The following is a 22,315-nucleotide window of genomic DNA, read 5'->3' as shown; positions in this document are numbered from 1 at the left end:
CACATGTCTGGGTGGGCATGAGGACAAGGTGATGGGGTTTTACTCAGGGGAGCCTCTGAGATTTGTAACATGGCCTTCTATGAGTTAATATGGTATTGGGGTACACACCCAGTGACACAGATGTGAGCAAAGTCCCACCCACTGCCAGAGGCACACAGTGGCTGTTCAGTATCTATGACCCTACTTGCCAGTGACCACGGGTCCACACACAAGGTGATGTAGTGTTTGGGAGATTTTCATTGGAATGAGTGACTTGGCAGGCTGGGCCTGAATCTCAGGAAGGCCAGATCACAACACTTCTGTTCAACCGTGCTTGTAGTAAACACATAAGAAAGTCTCATTTCTGCTCTCCCTTTCAACCTTCTATTCTATTTTCTCTTTCCTAATTTTTTTCCCTTTCTTCTTTTGAGACAGGGTCTCACTATGTTATCTAGGCAGGCCTTGAACTTCTGGCAAACTCATGGTGATCTTCCTGTCTCAGCCATCCCAAGGACTAGGATTAAAAGTGTGTGCTACTGTGGTCACTTTATTTCGTCCCCATTTCTCCTTTTGTCTCTAGGGCCTCAAAAATGCTAAGGAGGGCTTCTACCACTGAGCTCTAGAGCCCCAAATAGCCAGGCTGCAGATGACACTGACTTGTATATGCCGGTATTGACGGAGCATGGAAGGCACGGTGCTCCTGCCTGGGTCCTTGCCTCTTCCCTCCTCTGCCAGGGGCTGAATGGTAGGGGCTCTGGCAGCCCTCAAGAAAGGAGATGAAGAAGTTTTTGAAGCCTTATGGGGTTAAGCTCTAGGATCTGCAGGGCAGGAGCTAGCCTGAGAAGTAAAGAAGGCATTATAGAGATGTGTGTCATTATCCGAATTCCTTGGCAATAGTAAATGGGAGAGACCACGGAACTTTCAAATGCCCCACTGGCCATTCTTTCCACAGAGACACCAGGAATACCCTTGATCCTGGACAATGTTTCGCTCTGTAGCTCATGCTGCCTAGAACTTACTATGTAGCTTAGGCTATCTTTGAACTCATGGGCACATCTGCTTCAATTTCCTGAGTGCTAGGATTATAGGCATGAGCCATCCAACTTGGCTGGGATCTCTGGCTGGGCATTTGCTGTGCCCTAGACCTGAGCAGGTCAGGTAGAGGACCCCACTGCTAGAGTCGTCCCCTTCTCCCCTAGATTGTGGGTCCCCTGTAGAAGTATTTTTGAGTACACATAATAGGTGGGGCTTCCAGCTGCTGTCCAGCTGTGAGGGTCCCTTACAGGCCCCTGTTCAGAGAGAAAAGAAGTATGGGGAGAGTGGGGGTGGGTGAGGCCTGGCTTAAGAATGATGGGGTGTTTCTTAGTTCTCAGAGCTCAAGACATATGGGGTATATAAGACCAGGCAAAGTTAGAATTATTGCCTACTGAAGTGAATATGGGGGAATATGAAAATGTTCAGGCAGGGGGACTGGACCCTATTCTTTCCACCTATCACTGTACCACCCAATCCATCTACACCAGGATGGATAAGAGGGTGGTGGAGGGCCACCTGAGAACTGTCCTTGCTGTGATGATGCACAGAGCAGGATCTGTGGATGCAAAACCAATTCTCCTGTGGAACGAGGGCATGGAGCTGTTCCCACCTCCCTGTTTCAAATCCAGCACCCACCTCCTTCCAACATTTGGTCATACCTGGTCTAGCACTTTACTCACCCACTGGCCTGCTACTCAAGGTTCCCCTAGTGTTCTTACTTCTGGGTGTCTCTGGCCTATGTTCCCCCCTGAATTCCTATTGTGCCATACCCAGACAGCTTTTCTCTCCACCCAGGTTCTCCCACGAAAGAGTCTTCTTACCAAAACTCATGTTGATGGCAGGCCTTGGGGTCCATTCATGGGCTGGTGCCTCTGTGCAGAAGCCTTTGGGATTCATCATCTGTCTGGCTGAGTTCATTGTTCACATATCTAATTTAGGCTATTATACACACAGTTCAAGTAAAAATCCTCGAGCCTATGAGTCAGCCTGACACCCCCCAGTCAACAAGGATGCCAGAGATCTTTGAGGACCTGAGTGGGACCCACACACCTTCCCCAGAAACCACCATAGACTGGACAATGGCAAGGACTGATTTATTTATTTATTGATTTTCAACCTTATTGATTCTTTGTGGATTTCACATCATGCATTCCGATCCCACTTATCTCCCTGTCCCCTTGGATCCACCCTCTGTCCTTGCAACCTCCTCCCAAAACAAAACCAAATTTAAAAGAAAAACCAAAAACCAAACAAAACAAAGAACAAAAACAAAAGGACTGGTTTCTTAAAGGAAAGATTTCCAGGAATTCAAGGAAGTTCTTGGTTGGTGGTGGAATAGGAATGAATTTGACCCTTTCAAACTCTGAGGTAGCAGAAGGGCCTGGAAATGTTCACTTCTGTCTCTTCGGAAGTGACCCCAAAGAGGGACAAGCACTTGCTTGCTCAAGAGCCCTGAATCATTCACTTTCAGTTAAATTCCGTGCAGTTTCCTCTGCGATTATTCATGTTTTGCCCAGAAATCTGGTTCCTTGCCTTCCTCCCCTAGCCCCCTGATCTGGAACCATTTTTGGGAAACACCTTCAGCTCCATCTTATGGTGCCAGGAGAACAGAGGTGCAGAACCATTTCTGGACAGCCACACAGCAAAATGGGGGTGCCTGTTAGGGGAGGAGGTGTGTTGAGCAAGCAGACTGGAGGGAGCCAGAAATGCAGCCTCCCCATCAGCACCCTCCAGATGTGCACATGATGGAAATGCCTTCACAGCCAAGTGCCCTCCCTTCAAGAAGAAAGTCCCACAACTGGGGAACATCTGGATCAAAACGCTGCCATGAAAGCACAACATCAAACGAGGGTTTCCTAGCGACCCTGCCCACAGGCCCTGGTCCAAGAAAAATTGCAGGTCTTCCTGCTTGAAGTTTTTAAGTGTCACAGAACTCCTCAAGTTCGGGATCTGACCTGATTCACCGGAGACAGATGTCCCCAATGAGCTTGCTTAGGTTTGATTACCCCCAGCGGGAGAGGGTGTGTGTGTGTGTGTGTGTGTGTGTGTGTGTGTGTGTGTGACCCGATCCTGGTCGTGCTAGGGCTCGGAAAGCTTGGGATTTAAAGCTGTGTGGTGAGGGGCTCCAGCAGTTCAGGCATGGGGCTGGGGAGCCACAGGACAGGTGGGCCTTTTAAAACGTGCCTACATCAAAGGTTTTCGGAGGCTCCCTTCCCGGCTCTGGCGCCTCTGGGGGGTGGGTGGAGGGAGGAACGCGGTGAGTTCACCACATAGCTGCACGTAGGAGGGCTGTGTGTCTGAGAACTTGTGGAGAATGTGCAGAGGGGGAGGGCAGCTTCTTCCCAGAGGGGAGGGAGGGCAAGGGGGTTTCTCATTTCCCAAATAGCCTCCCCGGGCCAAAGAAAATGGGGCCATATGCTGTCTCCCTCCCTGTCTGCGCCTGGAGGAGAGCAGAAGGGGAGGGTCGCATTCTTCCAGTGTGGGGGAGGGTGGAGCAGCTGCTGCAGGGAGGCGGGGAATCCCACTCGGGTGAGAGCTGGGGAAGCGTGCACCTTCCACAAAGGCGGGAAATGAGGGGATGGTAGAGCACGGAGATTCCGGGAGTCAGTCGGCTCTTCTAGGTGCCCCCACCCCAACATCTTGCAGGCGGAGTGGTGCATCTGGCTGGAATTTTGGTTCCGATTAAGTCATTTGACCCGAGTTTGAGTTAACTAATCTGGTGGCTGATTTGGGACTGTGACCGTGGTTTAAGAAGCCAGGGATTTATTCTTGGAGTGGGAGGTAATCTTCAGTTGGGGAGAACGGGGTGCCGTTGACTATCCCCTTCAGGAAGTCAGTTTCAGTGATTTCTCCTCCCTCTCAGAGATATAGGTGTATGCAGGCACCCACCACCACCACCATGCCTCGTGTTTCTAGTTTGGGGATCTTCCCACATTGTGTTACAAGAGAGCATTGGTGATTTCTCTCGCCAAATAGGCAATCAGTGCTAAGGCCATGTCTCCTTTTTGTTCCTAGCACTAGGCAATGCTACCCTGCAGCACTGGACCAGTGTCTCCGCTGTACATTCTGGAGTATAGGGAAAGCCAGGCAATAACTCCTTAGCAATCTAGGGCCTTGAAGGAACTCTCTGCCTTCCAGGTCCCCCAGGCAGCATCCAGCTGACCTCTTATTGGGGTCTTCTGGGAGGGCCTGAGTGGACAGCCCTTTAGCTTGCCTCTGAAACTCATTTCATAAGGTTCATCTTCACCATCCGTTTTAATCGTTGTGACTTTAAAATCTCTCTCTCCCCTTCCCTCCACCTCTGTTTTCTCTCTTGTCTCTTGGTCACATGAGGCCAAATGCTTGCTGGGTCCACACTGGCCCTGCTCTGCCTGGCCCTGCCTGAGGGAAGCACTGGGGGGTGCGGGGGGGGGGGGTGCTGGCCAACCTTTTCCAGAATGCTCCATCTTCTGACCATTCCTGGATTTGCCCCTTGGAGTGTCCCATTCTTTGAAAGAGTAGCTTTGGGCCTGTGTAATGGTTCAGTGGTGGGCACTTGCCACTGAACCTGACAACCCGAGTCCAGTCCCTGGGACTCTCCTAAAGTTGTCCCCTGCCCTCCACACGTGCCATGGCACACACAGAGAAAAATAAATGTTAATTTTAAAGATGGAGTCACTGGAGCTCTGTGGATGAGCTTCTGTGTCCTGCCAAGTCAGGGGTATCCTGTCTTATTTGGGTGACTTGGAATCCTGTCCCAGTGAGATAAGGATACAGGGTCTGGATGGTTCTGCAAGCTGGGAGAACCTGTGTTTGAGGGGGTCACTGTGAAATCAGATGACAGTTTGAAAACATCGTGGTGGCTGAGAGGAGGGAAGCGGGGGCGTGTGCAAGTGGAAAGGTTTGACAGACAGCAAAGGGGTGGAGCAACTTTGCCTGCTGGTGAGGATGCAAGCGTGAGCCTGGCATCTAGGTGCCCTTGGGCAACGGTAGGCATTCGCCCCACACTCCTGGTCCTACTCACCTCTCCATCACCCATTCCCACTCCTCTGACAGCAGGCCCGGCCTGGCTGGTGTTCTGCAACATCACCCAACACTGAACATGGCGTTGCCCTGTATCTTGGAGGGCTCCTCTGGGGCTTCCACTGCCTTTGAAGTGGATGGACGGAAGATTGGTGAGCTGTATGCTGAGCGCAGATCTCTCTGCTGTCAGTGTGGCGAGGAGGATCTCCACTGTGAGCCCTTTTTTAGAGGTTGAGGTGTTGACACCTCAGTTATCAAAACTTGTTTTTTTATCCCAGAGAGTGAGGCTGACAGGATTTCTAAGTATCTCTGGGTTGCTCAGCTCGACACCAATGCCTGCACTCCCAGAGCACAACTCTAGGTGGCGCCATTCACATAGAATTCCATGTGTGGATCCCCTACCCCCACTAGGGAAATGCGAGTGGTGGGCCATTTTAATGACCCTTTGAGAACTAACAATATTCAAATGAGACAGGGATGGACAAAATGACGGTTAAAGTTAAGTCCTCATGAGAAGTAGGCACCGGAAAATGGAGCTGCACCCTGGAGCAGTGTGCAGTCTAAAATTAGCAGGGAACAGAGATGACAGAGAGCATCTATCAGGAGAGAAAAATGGTCTTTAAAATCCCTAGATGGAAAGCTGGCCGTGGTCACACACGGAACCTGCTGTTATCTCGGCACTTAGGAGGTTTAAGTAGTAGGTTCATGAGTTCAAGGCCATCTTGGGCTACAAGAAACCCCGTCCTAAAGAAACAAAATGACAAACAACAGTCCCTAGATGCAGGAACTCAGGGGTAAGCACCAACTGGGGCCTGGTACTTAGCTGGCACACATCCTATCTGAGGTGAGTAGGAACCAGTCTGCATTCCAGGTATAGGGTTCTTGAGGGCTGAGTGGCTTGGCCACACGGGTTACACTTGTGCTTGTGAATGGGAAATCACTGAAACCAGAAATGCAATCTTGGCCCAGACGGGGGTCAGGAATTTATTTCCTTCCTTTTTTTCCTTCTTAGGAAAGCTTAGTTCGTTGTTTAAGATGAAAAATAACAACCAGATGAATGAAGGAAGGATCGTTGGGAATGATAAGTAACACCCTCCAGATGTGACCACCGAGCTGGGTTGGACTGGTTGCCTGGAGCAGTCACATTACAGCCGCACAGCTTTTCGAGGCTCCTCTTCTGGAATGTCTTCAGTATCTGTGACTCAATTTTTGGATTGCTATTTGTGTTCTTTGCTTTTTATCAAATCACTGAAATTTATAGTTTATGCTGATTGATTCAAATATGTTATAAGCTGGCTTTAGAGTCAATTAAATATATATATTTTTTATTGTGTGTGTACATGTGTGAACTCTCGCTCCTTTGAGTGTATGTATATATATACACAAGTGTACAGGGGCCCATGGAAGCCAGAAGAGGGTGTTGGATACCACGGACCTGGAGTTATAGGCAGTTATGAGTGGCCATGTGTATGCTGGGAACTGAACCCAGGTCCTCTACAAGTGTTTGACCACTGAGCCATGTCTTTAGTTGGCTTTTTTTTTTTTTTTTTTTTTTTTTTTTTGTCTTTTTCTTTTATTTCAGAGATAGGGTTTCTCTGTGTAGACCTGGCTTTCCTGGAACTTGTTCTGTAGACCAGGCTGGCTTTGAACTTGTAGATCCACCTGCCTCTACCTCCCAAGTGCTGGGACTAAAGGCATACACTACCATGCCTGGCCTCCTAAAGCCAGTTTTTAAAGATGATATTGCAAAAATGTTATTATCAACAGAAGCACCAACATGTCCTTCTACTAGGATTGCTTTGAAGGCCAGCCCTCAGCTGTCCCACTGCGCTGGCTTAAAGGTGCTGATCATAGACAAATATTCCCCATATTCTGTCATAAGAGAATATACTCTGCCAGCCCCCCTTCCCCTACAACAGGGACAGGGATGAGTTCTCATAGGCCACCACTCATGTTTGCCAAAGGAAGGGGGGAAAGAAACCCTATTTCTGTGCCCACAGGGCAGGCCCAAGGTAAGAGACATGCCAGGATCCAGTGAGAAGGTAGCGCATCTACCTTCACTGCAGCAGTATCCAACTCCACCCTTTCTGGACCGGCTCTGTGTTCACTCTCCAGAGGACTCACTCACTTAGGAGCGGTATTGCAGGGTTCTCTTTCAGGGCTCAGATTCCTTTCTTTTCTAAGAGTTATTTATGTTATGTGTTTGAGTGCTTTGCCTGCACGTATGTATGTGTGCCATGTATATGCCTGGCGCCCAAGGAGGTCAGAAGAGGGTGTCACATTATGGATGGACTGGAGTTATGGATGATTATGAGCCCCCTGTGGGTGCTGGGAACCAAACTGGAGTCCTCTATAAGAACAGAGTGCTCTCAACCATTGAGCCATCTCTCTAGAAGTGTTCTTTTCTTTAAACGTATTTATTAGCATACACCTTTAATCCCAGCACTCTGGAGGCAGAGGCAGGCTGATCTCTGTGAGTTCTTGGCTATCCTGATCTACAAGGAAGTTCCAGGCCAACCAGGGCTACATAGAGAGACCCTTTCTCAACAACAACAACAATAACAACAAAATTGTTTACGATGCTGGATCTCAAACCCAGAACTTTGCACATGCTAGCCAAGGACTCTATCCTTGAGTTGAGTTACTTCCTTAGTCCCAGATTAATTCCTTATTTGTCTACATATGATTTACATGCAAAAATCAGTCCTAAGGTTTAAAAGAGGGAATCTGTCAATTCATAAATTATATAAAATGCACTTTTCACAAAAGTGGACAGGAGCTAGCCATAGTGGTGCACCCCTATACTCTTAGCTTTTGGGAGGATGAGGCAGAAGGATCTGTAGCTTGAGGCCAGCCTGGACCTCATAGTAAGACTCTGTCAAGCAGCAGACAAAAAGAGGGGGTGGGGGAGTCATAACAAACCTAAATGAAGAGCTATGGGTGTGGAAACTTCTAGAGCTTGCCTGACTCAAAGAAAGTGCAGGAAGAATGCAGGTCAGGGAGGCTGATGCAAGTAGGAACTCTTGCCTGCTTTGGGCAGTGGGGTGCTGTCCCTTTTGATAAGAGCCTATCTAGGGCTTGAGCTTCAAGAGGATTAGGTGGGTGACCAGGCTGAGGCCAGGAAGGGTGACCTCCAGGAGGCCCCACCAGGCAGAAAGTTCAATGAGGCTTTGCAGGCAGTCTAAGATGCTTCCAGAATTCACTGGGCAAACCGAATTCCCCAGCCTTTATATCCCTGACAGTTTGTGAAACTCTGGCGAGGGACTTCCTCATGGACTTTAATTAGACGATTGTTTTTTTTTTTTTTATTGAGTCCTTTGATTTCCAGAGCTGTTCCCACTCCCCCTAGTTGCCCACCTGCCTCCCAGCTGTGAAGAGCAGAGGTGAGGAGCATCCCATCCCTACCCTGGTTCAGGAAGCAGAGAGTAGGGAAGGTGGGAATCCTTCAGCCACCTCCGGGGGTGGGGTGGGGTGTCACTCTGTACAGGAGTCACCGGAGTCACCAGAGGCACCCTGCACAAAGGCACCTCCACATTGCCAAGCTTCTCTGGGCTAATGAGTAACACAGGGTGGGGAACGTGCCTCCAAACCCGTTAGTGGCCTTTCTATGGTAAATCCTGGCTGAGCTTGAAGCTGTTTACCCTCCACCCAGGGATTAGGAACCTGTTTGAGTTAGAAGGGCAGAGGGAGGCCAGGGCGTGGCTCTGTCTCCCACCTGTTCTCAGGGCTAAGGCCTGAGTGCTGAACCAGCAGGAAAAAAAAAAAAGTAAGAGAAACCTGTCTGCAATCTGTCTTTCCTATTGATCTGTCTGTCTGTCTCTCCTATTGATCTCCTGCCTTGCAGCTGCTTGGCCAGCTTTTGAATCTTGATCCTCTCCACCTAGCTTCACCTCTCACCATGCCCTTGTCAAATATCAGCATAGTTTGGGAAGGTGGGAAGGGGGAAAGACAAGGGGTGGGTGTTATGTTGTTATGATGGTGATGGGGCTCCTGTCTGTTACATGTGTTCTCCTGATGGGGATCCCCCTCCCAAGATCCTTGACCAACCCCCTCCTTCATCCTGAAAGGAAGAGAAGGCTAGACTCTAGGAAGCAATTACTTCCAGCAGCAGAAACAGCTCTGTTTGAGTTTTGTGAAAATTCAAATCCAGTATTTTATTGAGAGCAATGTGGTCTTAAAATGGAACAAAGTGAAAACATTGTTCCCTCGGGTGTCCTGTTGGTGGGGACATTGTCATTTGTTGTTGAAGCACAGAGCTCTTTTCTGGCACTGTGTGGCCACACGTGTGCAAACACGAGTGTATGCAGGTATGTTCACCACCAGATGGGACCTGGCAGCACGCCCACAAAGGTGTGTGTCACCCACACAAACACACAATCTGGCAGAGTCATAATTGCACTGGGCCAGGCCCACAAGTATCTGCAGACAGCAGAGGGTAGAGTCCCCGCCCTTCAGTGGTCCAGGGAGCTGTTCAAAGAGAGCCTGGGGTGACTCTTGGTGTGAGGGAAACTTCAGCTCTGGTGAACACAATCATCCCCCGCTTTGAGTTCCTCTAGGGGGCTGGGAGAACACAGTTTTCCTTGGGGAGCAGGATTAGAAGAAACAGCATATTTTCCTACCAGAGCCCCCAGAAACACAGCAGGTCAGTCTCGGGTGCTGGTTTTACAATACACATTGTCTCCTGTGAAAGCTCAGTGAGCAGTCCCTCTGTCCGGCTTGAGGTGCTTTGGTGCAGACAGTAAAAGGCCTTCTTGGAACACAGTCCTGCTTTAAGGAAGAGAGGGGCCCAGCGGATGGCCTGCCCACCATCCCCTAAGCTGTATGGAAGCCCAGGACGGGAAGGTTATGAGACACTGGGCGATCTTGTAGCCCTGAGCCAAAGAAAAGCAGATTTGGAAGGAACAGCCGAGTAACGTGGTGCAGGACCCACATGTGAGGACCTGGGGATCCCATGGAGTGGGAACAAAAGGCCCGGAGAGTAGGGGAAGGCTGTGGGTGGATGTGGGGTGTCTGTGTCCATCTGGAAAGGGAGGGAAGAGAAAGGGAATGGTGGAAAGAAAAGAAGAAATTAAAATGAAGGCCCGAGCCTGCTAAAGACTGCCAGATTCATATAAAGGGCGAGAGAGGCACTGTGGAGGCTGAGAAGGGCTGGCTAGCAAGGGAGAGCCCCAGGGAGGCAGTGACCTCTTCAGGAAAGGTGGGCAGGAAGGCAGGAGAGGGAGTGCAAAAGAAGATCCTTCCCACTGGCAACACAGAAGGTGATGACCGGACCTGCTTCTCCCTCTTCTGGTTCCAAGTCAGCATTGTGGCCCTGCCAGCCTCCCTGAGCCCAAGGCTAAGATTGACAGGACTGCAGCTTCTCTGGGTCCTGGGTGGATTTGAATAATTAAGTCATCTGGATTCTTATGATTTACCATTTTCAATGATAAATAGATAGCGCCCAAGCCAGCCAGTTGGCAAAACTCTGGCTGCTAGTTATAATTTGTCAAGCTGCCAGCACATTCATGTTTTATGCTAATGGAGAAAGACTCATTGACTAGGGGCGGCTGCGACCCGGTCAGCTCTCTCCTCAGGCACCCCTGAGGTTGAGAGGTCGGGGAAGAAGGGCTGAGACTGCTATGGATTTTCTGTAAGGGTCAGTGTAATTTTGTAATAATTCAGAGGTGCGCACACTAGCATGTACAGAGTCCCATATCCAGAGACATGTCCAGGCCCACACACACCCATAGCCCCTCCAATATGGGCAGCCACACCCGTGCAGACCTCTGGGTCTGGGGAACCTAGGACCGGACTGGGTACATCTGTCCACCCCTGCAACCCACTTGCACATGCACACCCCTGCTGTCGCCATCAGGGATGTGATTATACCAAGATAAACTTACAGATGTGTTCAGCAGCCTGGAGAAACCACATGACCCCCACACTCAAGCACCCACACTGTGACAGGAAAGTTCACATGACAAAGGTGGGAGGTACCCAGGACCCCTCTCCCATCCATCCCATACCCTCCTTTTCGGGGATGAAAGTACCCAGTCCAGTGCATTTTCCCAGTGTGGAAAGGGCTGAGTGCCATCCAACTTTTCATCTGACTGGGGCAACAAAGAGAGAGCCGGGAAGACCGAGGCCCTGAGACCTGACTCGTGCAAGGCTGCGGTAAAAATAAGCTGAACTGAGCCAATTTTCTTTTTCCATCTGTTTATTTGTTTATCTATCCACAACACACTGAAGTCTTGGGGTGGCAAAATTTTTCCGATACTCAGTGGCATGCTGAGGTAGAGGTGATGCTTTGCCTGTGATGAATACGGAAAAAAAAAATATTAAGAGTGAACAGCTACAGCTACTAGATGAAAAATGGATCAAACTGCTCGTTTTCCCTTCTAGTTCTCCACCACAACAAATGTAGACACCATTGCTGGCTCGAGGGGCCTGAGGACAGATATGGATCTGGGCAAAGACCTCTTGTTCCTGGGTATGGAAATCCTGGCCTTTGGTGTGATAGGAAATACTAATTCTAGACCAATTAAAACAGTCTGGTCTCTCTTCTGACCCCCAGGTGCCCTCACAGCAGATCAATATGTGCAGGCAAGATGGAGAAGCAGGCAGCTGCCCTTCCTATAAAAGAATTTGAATTTTCTTTGATTATTGGCAGGGCTGGAAGCTGCAGGTCCTTCCTCCCAGCAGCTTTGAGGTTGACAGGAGCACAGGGAAAGATGAGTGGAGTGTGGGGTTAAACATTCACTTTCCTTCTCCAGACCCGGGAGGGCGAAGACAAACTGTACAAAACAGAACAGCAAGGAGCGCAAAGGAGGAACTGATTTTTGCCACCTAGCGTTGGCTCCAGTCTGCTGAGATCCCAGCTCCTTTGAAATTCATTGGTTTCTCTCCTTTTTTGTAGGGCCAGGAGGGAGTAAAGAGATGGGTATGGGTAGAAGATAGTCCACATCCTTTCCACAATCACTTGGACTGGGCCACCTTTCTTTACTCAGCAGATGTGGATTCTGGTAGGGGTTCGGGTGCTGGCTAATGAGGGCAATCCGTGTTCTGGTTTTCAGGAGCCAGAATCTGACAGCCTCTTCACCTAAGGTAAATAAGACTCCTAAATGCACCAAGAATAGGGAAACGTGCTTCGTGTTTTAGAGATTTTGAGGTTATAATATATCACTGACCTTTACCCCCTGAGAGCAGTAGCTTTGGAGACACCAGCACCTATGTTCCAGGGACAGGGATGAGGTGGAAATGAAGAACTGTCTACAGTGAGTCAAGAGGATGTGAAGGTCAAAGTCACAACTGATACAGAAAGCAAACTGGTACTCTGCCCCAGGTTAGTAAAGCTCAGCTTCTCATTGAGGGCCTCTTCTCTGAGTCCCTGTGTTTGCATCCTCATTATGAACTCCAGAGGCAGATCGTGTGTCAGCCAGCCTTAGGGTCTCAGAGCAAAGGCTGCTGGGATATAAAGAGCAAGAGTCCTGCTTCGGCCTAGACAAAAGGGGGAAGAGCACCAGAAAGAAACAAAAGAGAGGAGAGAGAGAGAGAGAGAGAGAGAGAGAGAGAGAGAGAGAGAGAGAGAGAGAGGGAGAGAGGGGGGAGAGAGCGAGGAGAGGAGAGGTGAGGGAGGGGGAGGATGAGAGAAAAGAAAAGGGGCACTGTGCTAGGAAGTGTAGGACAGAGGTCTCCTTGAAGAGGGTGCTGTGAAGTTGCACTGAACAGTGAACAGTGCCTACATGCCTCTCTAGCTGTTGGGTTGGGGCTTCTCAGCCCATGCTCAAGGGTTACATTGCTCTTGGAAGGTCTGACCCAATGAACTATCCCATCCCACTTTGGGGAAACAAAGGGGAATTATTTATTTATTGCTAAAGGTCAAACCCACAGGACCTCACAAATACTAGGTAAGTGTTTTACTCACACACACACAAAGACACAAAAGAACCTGAATCATATACATATACACATATTATATACACACAAAGAAACCTGAGTCATGGCATGGGCAAAGGTATAGCTCAGTGGAACAGTACTTGCCAGCATACATGTGGTACCGGGTTTGGTGCTCAGTACCAAAACAAAACAAAACTTGAATCTAACTGGGCAGTTTCCACCAGTACACTGTGGACAGGGCATAGGAGATGTAATACAGGCCCAACAGGCAATGTATACTCAAATATACCAAGTGGATCCCTCTGCAGACAGAGTCTAACATCATTTTGATAGGTTACCTCTTGTATGGGTTCTATAAATTACCCTATGCACTTAAGACTTGCTTGTCACAGAGACTGTCCCTATTCTCTTCCTCACACAGAATTTCTTCTTTGATTCTTCCAGGGTTTACAAACCTCATACCAAACTCTTCTCAAATGAATCTCACCTGTCCTAGCATGAGGGAACCCCTAAACCTTGTAGTTTCTTGGGGGTAACTGATGGAGAGGGGGTAGCAAAGGATATCCTTTTGCTAAGGATAGAATTTTTTTTTCTTCAGGCATTGTGTGGTGGCTTATGCCTGTAATCTCAGCACTCAAAAGGCTGAGGCAGGAGGACTGCCGTGAGTTCAAGATCTGATCTACATAGGCTGTAGGCCAGCCTAGGCTTTAGAGTGAGACCTTGTCTCAGAGAAACATCAACAAAATCAAGGTTTTCCTTCTTACTAATGAAGAAAACAAAGATCCTCTCTCCCACCTGGAAGAACAGGCCTCAACTTCTCCCTTTTCTCCTGTACCTATTTAGGAAGCCAAAATTGCTGAGTAATCCTGTAATGTAAAGCTCTCGTTTGACAGATGATCAAACTATGGGGTCACAGAGATTAAGCACCCAGAGCCCAGAGAAGAGTGGCCCAGTCTCCAGACCCGCTTTGGCACAGGGTCAACACAGAGTGCCAGTGGTCCTCGGGCTGGCTTGGCCTACATTTGTGCAGCGTCATCACCTGGGCTGGGTGAGGTACACTGGGGATGAATTCTTCTTTCTCTTCTCACCCTCTCTCCTATTTTACCCTTTATTTTATTTTATTTATTTTATTTTTTATTTTTTATTTTTTTATTTTTTTTGGTTTTTCGAGACAGGGTTTCTCTGTGTAGCTTTGCGCCTTTCCTGGAACTCACTCGGTAGCCCAGGCTGGCCTGGAACTCACAAAGATCCGCCTGCCTCTGCCTCCCGAGTGCTGGGATTAAAGGCGTGCGCCACCACCGCCCGGCTTACCCTTTATTTTAAAACAAATCAAACCCAAACCCAAATGAACCAGAGCTTCTCCATTCTGCCTTCTCTCAGTGTTTCTTTCCTGTATACTTCCCTCCTTCCTGGCTTCCCAGAGTCCCTTGGTCTGACTGGGCACTTGGGCTTTTACAGGCATGCAGGCACATCTTTCCCGCCGCCCAGTCTCTTCTCCTTGTTGTTCTGCATTTTCCTGGCACTTCCTGCTATCTTCCTTTGTTTCTAAGTCTTTCCTCTGCAGTGTGTGGCTGGCATTCTGGCCGGCACCCACCCAGCCACCCTTGCACTGCTGTTGCTCAGCCCCCTCAGTCTGGGACCCTATTTCTAGGTGTCCCTTTACTTAACATGTCAGGGTGGGTGGGGTCCACCAGTCCCCACTACAGGCTTAGGAAAGCTGTCCCAAAGGGTTGTCACTCCATCAATTCTAAGAAGAAAGAGGATGAGGGGAATGTAAAAAGAAAAGGATGGGCAAGCCCACAGATGGGAGGGATGTTGAGGAGGCAGAAGCAAAAGGGAGCAGATTAATTGAAGGGGGAGGGAGAAGCCTATGACCCTGTGCGTCTCTCTGAAAAGCTTTGGTTTTGGTTTTTGTTTTTTTCCCAGAGTGCTAGGATTACAGGCATGAGCGACACAGAGCGCTTCTATTTGAGTGCCACCGGTCTGGTGCCTGCCTCTTTAGGGTTCCTATCAAAGGTCCAGATTTGGCGACCCGTGACAAACTTATTCTAGGCAGTGCGGCTGTTCTAACCGAGTCATCTGGGAGAACCCCAGTTCCCGGACTCTGGGCAGCTGCTGGTGCTTGGCAGAAATTCTCCAGAGCATTGAAAACAAAGCCCCCCTCCCCCACATATGCTCCGGGCTAAATGAGGCCTAGCGGCCTGAAACACCACACGCTCCAAGTGGGACCCACCGCCCTTTCAAAAAACCGGTCCAAATGCAATTTTTATTTTTTACATTTGCCTTCAGCCTGGTTCTTCCAGCTTCCCAGAGGGGCCTGACCTCAAGTGGAGAGCCCCTCTATCAGGTATCTCTTGGGCACTAGTCAGGCAGCCATCCACTGCACCTGCTGGGGCCTGCATGTCCCATCTCACCAAACCCGCAGCGGCCCACTCCTGCGCCCCGCCCTCTCCCCTAGTCTGGCTCCAACGTCCTCCCTGAACCCAACGTCTCTTTTAATTCTCTTTGACATCTCTCGAGGAGGGCCATCAGCCCCTAGAACGGCGGTGGGCGGGGGCGGGGGCGGGGGGGGGCTCTTTCCTTGGCCTCCCTGGGGCGCTGGAGAAGGTGGGAGGGTTGTGGGGGTGGGAAGAACTGCATTTACGCTTGAGACCATTTTAGAGAGATGGGTCTCTGACTCAAACTAGATTAGAAACAGTGTAAAGGTACTGGGAGTATTCTCCTAAATTAAAATCATGGGAAGATCCCAGGAAGGCAGGGCCTTACCCTGCCAGCATCCCAGCACAGCGGGGAAACTGCTACTTCCCAACACTTCTGGCTCCTCTCCCTTCCTCTGGACCTTTTCTTGGCGATCTCCAAGAGTCCCTAAGGGCTTATTGGGGTGAGCAGGTTTGGGACTACTTAGTTCTTTGGTTGTACTTAGTCTAGACCCTGGAGCCAGCGACACCTCCTACTTTCTGAAGGACTCGCCTCAACTGCAATCTCAAACCCCAACTCTGCTTCCTCCCCCAAGCCCTTGGAAAAGAACTTTTTCGAAGTTCCTGCAAGTTGCATTTGGGGGAAAGAATGCCCTGGGAACACTGGGTCTCTCTGCCCCTATTTTCTCCTTTCTTCCCCAGTTGCAGAAGCCTCCCTACCCCTCCCACCCTACTCCACCCCATCCCATCCCCGCCACCTGCCACCCTAGCGCCCAAACTCAGGAGGGAAAAGATGCCCACCCCCAGCCCAGATCGCTTGGAAGGCTAAAGGCGGGCAGGTCAGAGTTCGCCAGCCAGCGAAGAAAGCGTGATGGAGAAAGAGGAGAGAGAACCGGAGAGCCGCAGATTTCCAGACTGAAGCTTCGCGCTCCCGTCCCCGCTCACCTGCTCTCGACAGGCTCCTTTAGATTTTCGTCCACTCAAAAGTTTGTCCCCTTCGTAGAAGATTTCCAGGAGAGGCGCACATTTGACCCCGGGGGTGAGTTTGAGATGCCCAAGAGGGCCGGAGCGCTAATTAGCGGCCGGCGGAAGCGGGACCCCAAAGTAAGGACGGAGCAGCGATTCGCAGAGCATCCGAGAGCGCCCTGGCGTTAACCCGGGGACCGCCCTGGGCCCACAGGGTGCTAACGCAGAGGTGGTGAACATGGGGCTGCTGAGAGGAGGGACAGAGCCCTGGATGCTGGCGACGTCCATCGTGTCGTCCAGTTTCTGCCCCCGCGGGTGTGTGTGTTCCAGCCCACAACGTTCTCTCGACCCCTTCTGGGGCAGCGCTCAGGACCCCCACTTGTCGGAGAGGGTCCCCTTGGCCCCACCCCGCCCTTGCGCTACTACCTCCCGCCCCCCCCCCCCCCCCCCGCCACTTCCCCAGAGCCGAGGGACAGACCGAGAATTGCAACTAGAAATTCGATCTATTGGTACAAGACACCACGTGCTCTCGGGCTAGCCAATGACCAGGCCGCCCGGGATGAGCTAATAATGGAAGCAATTTGTAACTTTCAGTAGCTCTCTAGGCCTAGGTACCGGTGGGAGGGAGGCTGGTGGAGGGGGAAACAGCACCCCCAGTTTTTCAGCCCAGCCTGTTAGTCTAGGGGGCATTCGGACCCCCTGGCCCTCCTTTTTCCTACCAAGCAATCTCGAGCAGGGTTCTTCGACCACTCCTGACCTACAGCGCAGCCAGGTAAGCTGGTCTCTACCCCTCAGCCCACCTCTTCAGGCACCTGCAGACTAGCCTCCCTTCTTGCCCCATCACACAATTGAAATCCAATTTTGTTTTTCTTATAGTTGAAAGAAAAACAATCCTCTTGTTTTCTTTACCGTAATCCTATGGTGGGCAGGATATTAAGACGTGTGTACTTTCCGTGCAGGGGGTCGGTGTCGATGCTATATTCTTTCAGAAGTCTTTCCCCTGTTCCCTAGGGAACTCCACTCCGGGAGAGTTTACTTTTCCCTGGGGATGAGTTACATTTTTGTACACTAATTCTTCAGCAATATTAAGTTCACCTCCCTTCTCCAACCATCCTCCAGGTCAGCATTTACAAATAATTGCTTCCCATATTTTAAATTTATTCGTTTTTCTCTTTCCCTACTAGTTTTTGTGTTGCTCAGAATCTCCAGGCTTTTTCCCCCTCTAGGTGGACTAGCATTTAGTTTTGTATTGGTCCCTCTTTTTGTTTTGGAAATGACTTTATTGTTTGGGAAACCCTATTGGGTGTGAACAAGCTCTCCTTGGTTGTTCAAACAACCCTGTGGGAAGAACAATGTGGAATAGTTCACACATTTTCTTCCCTTTTATTTTTGCCTTGATTTTTTATGTATTCACTTCAGTTTAAGAAACCTGACCTCATATTTACTCCTTTATATACTAAGCCATTTTTGTTTTTATTTTCTAAGCTTCACCATCCTGCACATTTCTCCTTTTCCCCCACCTCCCTTTCCACTCCAGCCTCCATCTCAGAAGCCACACCTTCCATAATTATCAGCATTTAAATCGCCCCTCCCCAGCCCTAAGAGGGGTGCCTAGGAGGAAGAGGCAACTGTCCTATTTCTGCACTGCCCCACTGGGGACACCTCCTTCGTCTTCCCAAGTTAATGGAGATAGGAAGGTCAGAATGACCTCCAACTTTTCATTTTAGATTGAAGTTCTTTCCACTTGTCTATTCTGGGTAATTCTTTGGTTGACTTTTTAATTCTTGCTTTTTCCCTTAAGTTTTAGAAAAACGCAAGCAAATTTCATTTCAGGCTGTTGGGCCTTTTATCTCCTAGGGGAGAATTTCCAGAAGAGAAACATGATCTTTATTTTCACTTTACTTTTGATCAAGCCAGGCTCTGCAGTGGTGGGGTTACTCCTTTTGTTTATTTGTATGTTTTCGAGACAGGGTCTCACTATGTAGCCTGTCTAGCCTGGAACTCACTATGTAGATCAGGCTGGCCTAGAATTCACAGAGATCCACCTGCCTCTACTTTCCAGGTGCTGGGATTAAAGGCATGCACCACAACTCCTGGCTAATTCTTCCTTTTTTAAAGTGTTTCTAAGAAGGTAAACTACTGGAATGTATGATCTAGAGTTCCAGTCTATTCAGAATTACTGAAGCTACAAAAATAAAATTGCAAGAGTACCTCACATTCTGGGAGGATGGCCTTGGAGTGACTGTATCTGTCCCTTGTTCCTCTCTGGGCAGAGGAAGAACTGCTCCTCCCCTCTGGTCCCAGCCCCATTGTCACATTGACATTCTGGGCACATGCGGCCCAACCCCCACCCGATTCTCCAAGTATGAATCTAAATTACTATTAATAAGGGGCCGCTCCAAGCTAATTGGCATTAAAAGAATTCATTTCAATTTGTTAATATTAAATGAACGCTCTGCACTTTAGCTCCCTTCCTCACCCAGGATTCCCAGATGAGTGATGGGAAGCAGGGAGGGGGAGCAGGCAGGATTTTATGTCTGGCTGTCTAGCTTGGCCACTGCTGGGCCTTCCCTGGGGGTGTGAGACCAGGCACAGTGGGGGGGGAATCTGAGTGTCTCCTTCTTTACCATCCTGCAAAGCAGAAGCTGTGAGAGAGTGCTGGTGGGTGGGGGTCAAAAGAGAGACCCAGAAAGGTTTAGGAGATAATGTGGTGGAGGAAAATGGGAAGGTGGCAGTGAGATAAATAGAAATTTGGAAACACAAGGGATGTGAGCCATGGGTGGGATAGGCTTATAAAGAAAGGCCCATGCAGCTGAAAACCCACTCCCAGGGTTTAGGCATGCAGCTGGGGTCCTGCAGCTGCTAGAGGGTGGCTTTAGATTTTTCTTGGTCTATAAAGCAAGATTATACAATGAAGGACCTGTCTTAAGGTTGTGTGGGATTTTAAGAAACACACTTGATGTATTCTGCATCATGCTTGATACATAGACACCACTACTACATGTTGGCTCTCTTTCTGATACAGTAATTAAGAGCTGCTGGATTGGATTCTCAGTCCTGCCTTGAATTAGTTGTATGCTATTCAGGCCATTATCCAAGCTCTCCATGGTTCTGTTTTTCCATCAGTAGTAGAGTTAATAGCACCTGAGCTCAGGCAAGGAAAAAAGAAGGGAATTTCAGTGCAAAGCGTCTAGAACAACTCAAGTCTCATGATGCATGAGAGTTAACTTGTTGCTGGAGGGCTTCTCTCCAGGTTCCCCAAGCCCTGCAGTCCCACAATCGACGTATAAAATAATCACTCAGACGCTTATATCACTTATAAACTGTATGGCCGTGGCAGGCTTCTTGCTAACTGTTCTTTTATCTTTTTTTTTTTTTTTTTTTTTTTTTTTTTTTTTTTTTTTTAAAGATTTATTTATTAGGTATACAGAAGAGGGTGCCAGATCTCATTACAGATGGTTGTGAGCCACCATGTGGTTGCTGGGAATTGAACTCAGGTCCTCTGGGAAAGCAGTCAGTGCTCTTAACCGCTAAGCCATCTCTCCAGCCCCTGTTCTTTTATCTTAAAGTAACCCATTTTTATAAATCTATACCTTGCCACGTGGCTGGTGACTTCCCACCGTCTTCACATGCTGCTTCTCCTGGCGGTGGCTGCAGTGTCTCTCTCCCCAGCCTTCCGCTTCCCAGAATTCTCCTTTCTCCTTGTCCCACCTACTTCTTGCCTGGCCACCTACTTCCTGCCTGGTCACTGGCCATCAGTGTTTTATTTATATAGAATGATATCCACAGCATTAACTGCTGTGGACAACGTTGCCTTTTGGGTGAGCAAGTTGTGAAGGACAGGTTGAGCAGGCTCCCTGCACCGGGAGCTTGGGGCTCGCCAGGACTGTGAGCACATCACCCACACACCATCCTTGGCACTTGGAGATGTGGGGAGGCAGCCAGTAACCCTGGAGGCTGTGGGGGTTCAGTTCTTCCCTGTCTGTCTTCTGGCTCCTGGGTTGATGGTGCCCCCCTCCAGTGTCCATCTTCTTTTCTTTCCCTTGGGATGCTATTGATGGAGAATTTGCTTTCTTGACCCCATATCTCCCTATAGTGACAAAGTAGTCTCCAGGGAGTGGGCTGGGGAGATGCATATGGTAGAGAGACCAAAACTTACTAAATATTCTGTATGTTCTAGACCTCATTCAGCAGGAGGCCAAACAAGATCCAAGGAGAAAGGGACCCGACAAAGTCAAAGTGAAAAAGTATCCATGTTGGAAGTTGAGCTCTGATCCTTTTTTCTGGATTATAGGAATACACACACACACACACACACACACACACACACACACACACACACACACACAAAATGGTTACATGGTTAAACTATAGTAGAGCCATGGGATTTTGGGGTTTTATTTTGAGATGGGGTCTCATGAAGCCCATACTGGCCTGAAACTTGCTATGTAGCTAAGAATGACCTTGAACTTCTGGTTCTCCTGACTCTTGACTCTGCCTCTCAAGAGCTGGGCTTATGGGTAGGTAGGAGCCATGTCTGGTCTATAGAAACACATCTTAATGCCTTCCCATGCTGTACACTTCTGAAGGAGGAGACGAAAGAAATCATCTGTAGGGAAAGGCAGGACACATGTGAAGTCAGGGGCAGAATGGGGCCAGGATATTAGAGTAGCTGGCGTGTGTGTGTGTGTGTGTGTGTGTGTGTGTGTGTGTGTGTGATAATATTATGATATTCTGTCTGAGAAGATTTCCCAGAGGAGGTAACTATAGGTCAGGATTCCAATGAATGGGAAGGGACAGATGATAGAAAATACAGGGAAGACGTTATACATTGATGAGGAAAGGGAGGAAGAAAGAATTGTGCCAAGGCTGGCTAAGAGCTGGGATATGAACCTTATTTGCCTTGATGGCACCAAATAAAAGTAATTATTGCTCATTGAGGGCATACTGTGTGCCAGGTATTGCTCACAATAATCTTTAAATTCTTTTTTCTTTTTGTTTTCTCTGTCTAACCCTGGCTGTCCTGGAACTTGCTCTGTAGACCAGGCTGGCTTCACAGATCTGCCTTCCTCTGCCTCCTGAGATTAAAGGCATGCACCACCACCACCCAGCTGCTCACAATAATCTTGACAAGTAGGTTTTAGTGCTTCTGAAGACTCCTGTTTCTGAGAGTCCACTTTGGGTCACAGGATCTGAGTGGCACAGAACTCATGCTGAGGCTGCCAGATGAGAACCTGGCTCCCCGCCCCTGTTCCCCGCTCCTCGCCACGTCTCTGTCACTCCTTCCACTCCAGATTCAGGCTGTCCAGTGGCCTTGCTTTTGCAGTTACACTGGGGGAAAGGGTTAGTCATGAGTAAGACCACAGAAGGAGCGGTGACCAGGCTGTAGAGACAAGAACTGTCCTCATATCTACGTGAAGAAGGATGAAGGAATTCTGCATGGGGGGAGCTGCTAAGTCACTCTCCCAGGACTGCTGAGCATGGGTGAATTTCAGGGGCCCAACTGTGCTACACCATTTTCCATGCAATGGTTTTTGTTTACGTCTTTTCTCCAGGGTCGACCACTGAGGATCTGAGTCCTCAGTGAAGAGTGCCAGTTGTCACAGAAGCCCATTCCCTCCTGGTAGGACAGCAGAGAGCCTTCTATCCCAACACTCCACTTCCCAGCACCCTTGCCAGGCGTGGCCAGTGGGAGCCAGAGCCCAGTAAGGTCACCCAAGCACGAGGGCACGAGGGCACGGAAAGTTCTTTGTGCCCCATTTCTCATGTCCTGGATAGATACTGAGATGCGGCCTGGCTGGAAGCTGAAGAGGGAGTGAGTGGTCCCTAATAGAGAGCAAAGCAACAGTGTTGAGAAGAACCCGAGTCCCCACGTGACAGACGGAGGAGAGCTGACTGAACTCTGCCTGCTGCTTCTGCTGTCATTTCCATGACGAATAAACTGTGGCTGCTGCCTGAGGCCTTTTTATTGTAACCTTTCTTTTTTCTTTCTTTCTTTTTTTTTGTTTGTTTTTTGTATTTTCAAGACAGGGTTTCTCTGT

At 49.2% G+C, this 22,315-nt stretch overlaps 2 long non-coding RNA genes across 2 annotated transcripts; one reads left to right on the top strand and one right to left on the bottom strand.

Moving 5' to 3' along the window:
* Positions 1-11,194: 11,194 nt before the first annotated feature.
* Positions 11,195-16,693, bottom strand: LOC121824317 (uncharacterized). Its single transcript, XR_006066154.2, has 2 exons — positions 16,254-16,693; positions 11,195-11,306 (listed from the first exon to the last, which is right to left on the bottom strand). It is a non-coding gene; the product is annotated as an uncharacterized LOC121824317 (long non-coding RNA).
* A 60-nt stretch (positions 16,694-16,753) lies between these two features.
* On the top strand, positions 16,754-22,248 carry LOC107401795 (uncharacterized). Its single transcript, XR_006066153.2, has 2 exons — positions 16,754-17,046; positions 21,830-22,248. It is a non-coding gene; the product is annotated as an uncharacterized LOC107401795 (long non-coding RNA).
* Positions 22,249-22,315: the final 67 nt, after the last annotated feature.

The sequence above is a fragment of the Peromyscus maniculatus genome, chromosome 20, assembly GCF_049852395.1.
Source record: "Peromyscus maniculatus bairdii isolate BWxNUB_F1_BW_parent chromosome 20, HU_Pman_BW_mat_3.1, whole genome shotgun sequence".
NCBI lineage: Eukaryota > Metazoa > Chordata > Mammalia > Rodentia > Cricetidae > Peromyscus > Peromyscus maniculatus.
Note: the sequence above shows the minus strand (reverse complement) of the source record. Positions and strands in the feature narration are given on the sequence as shown.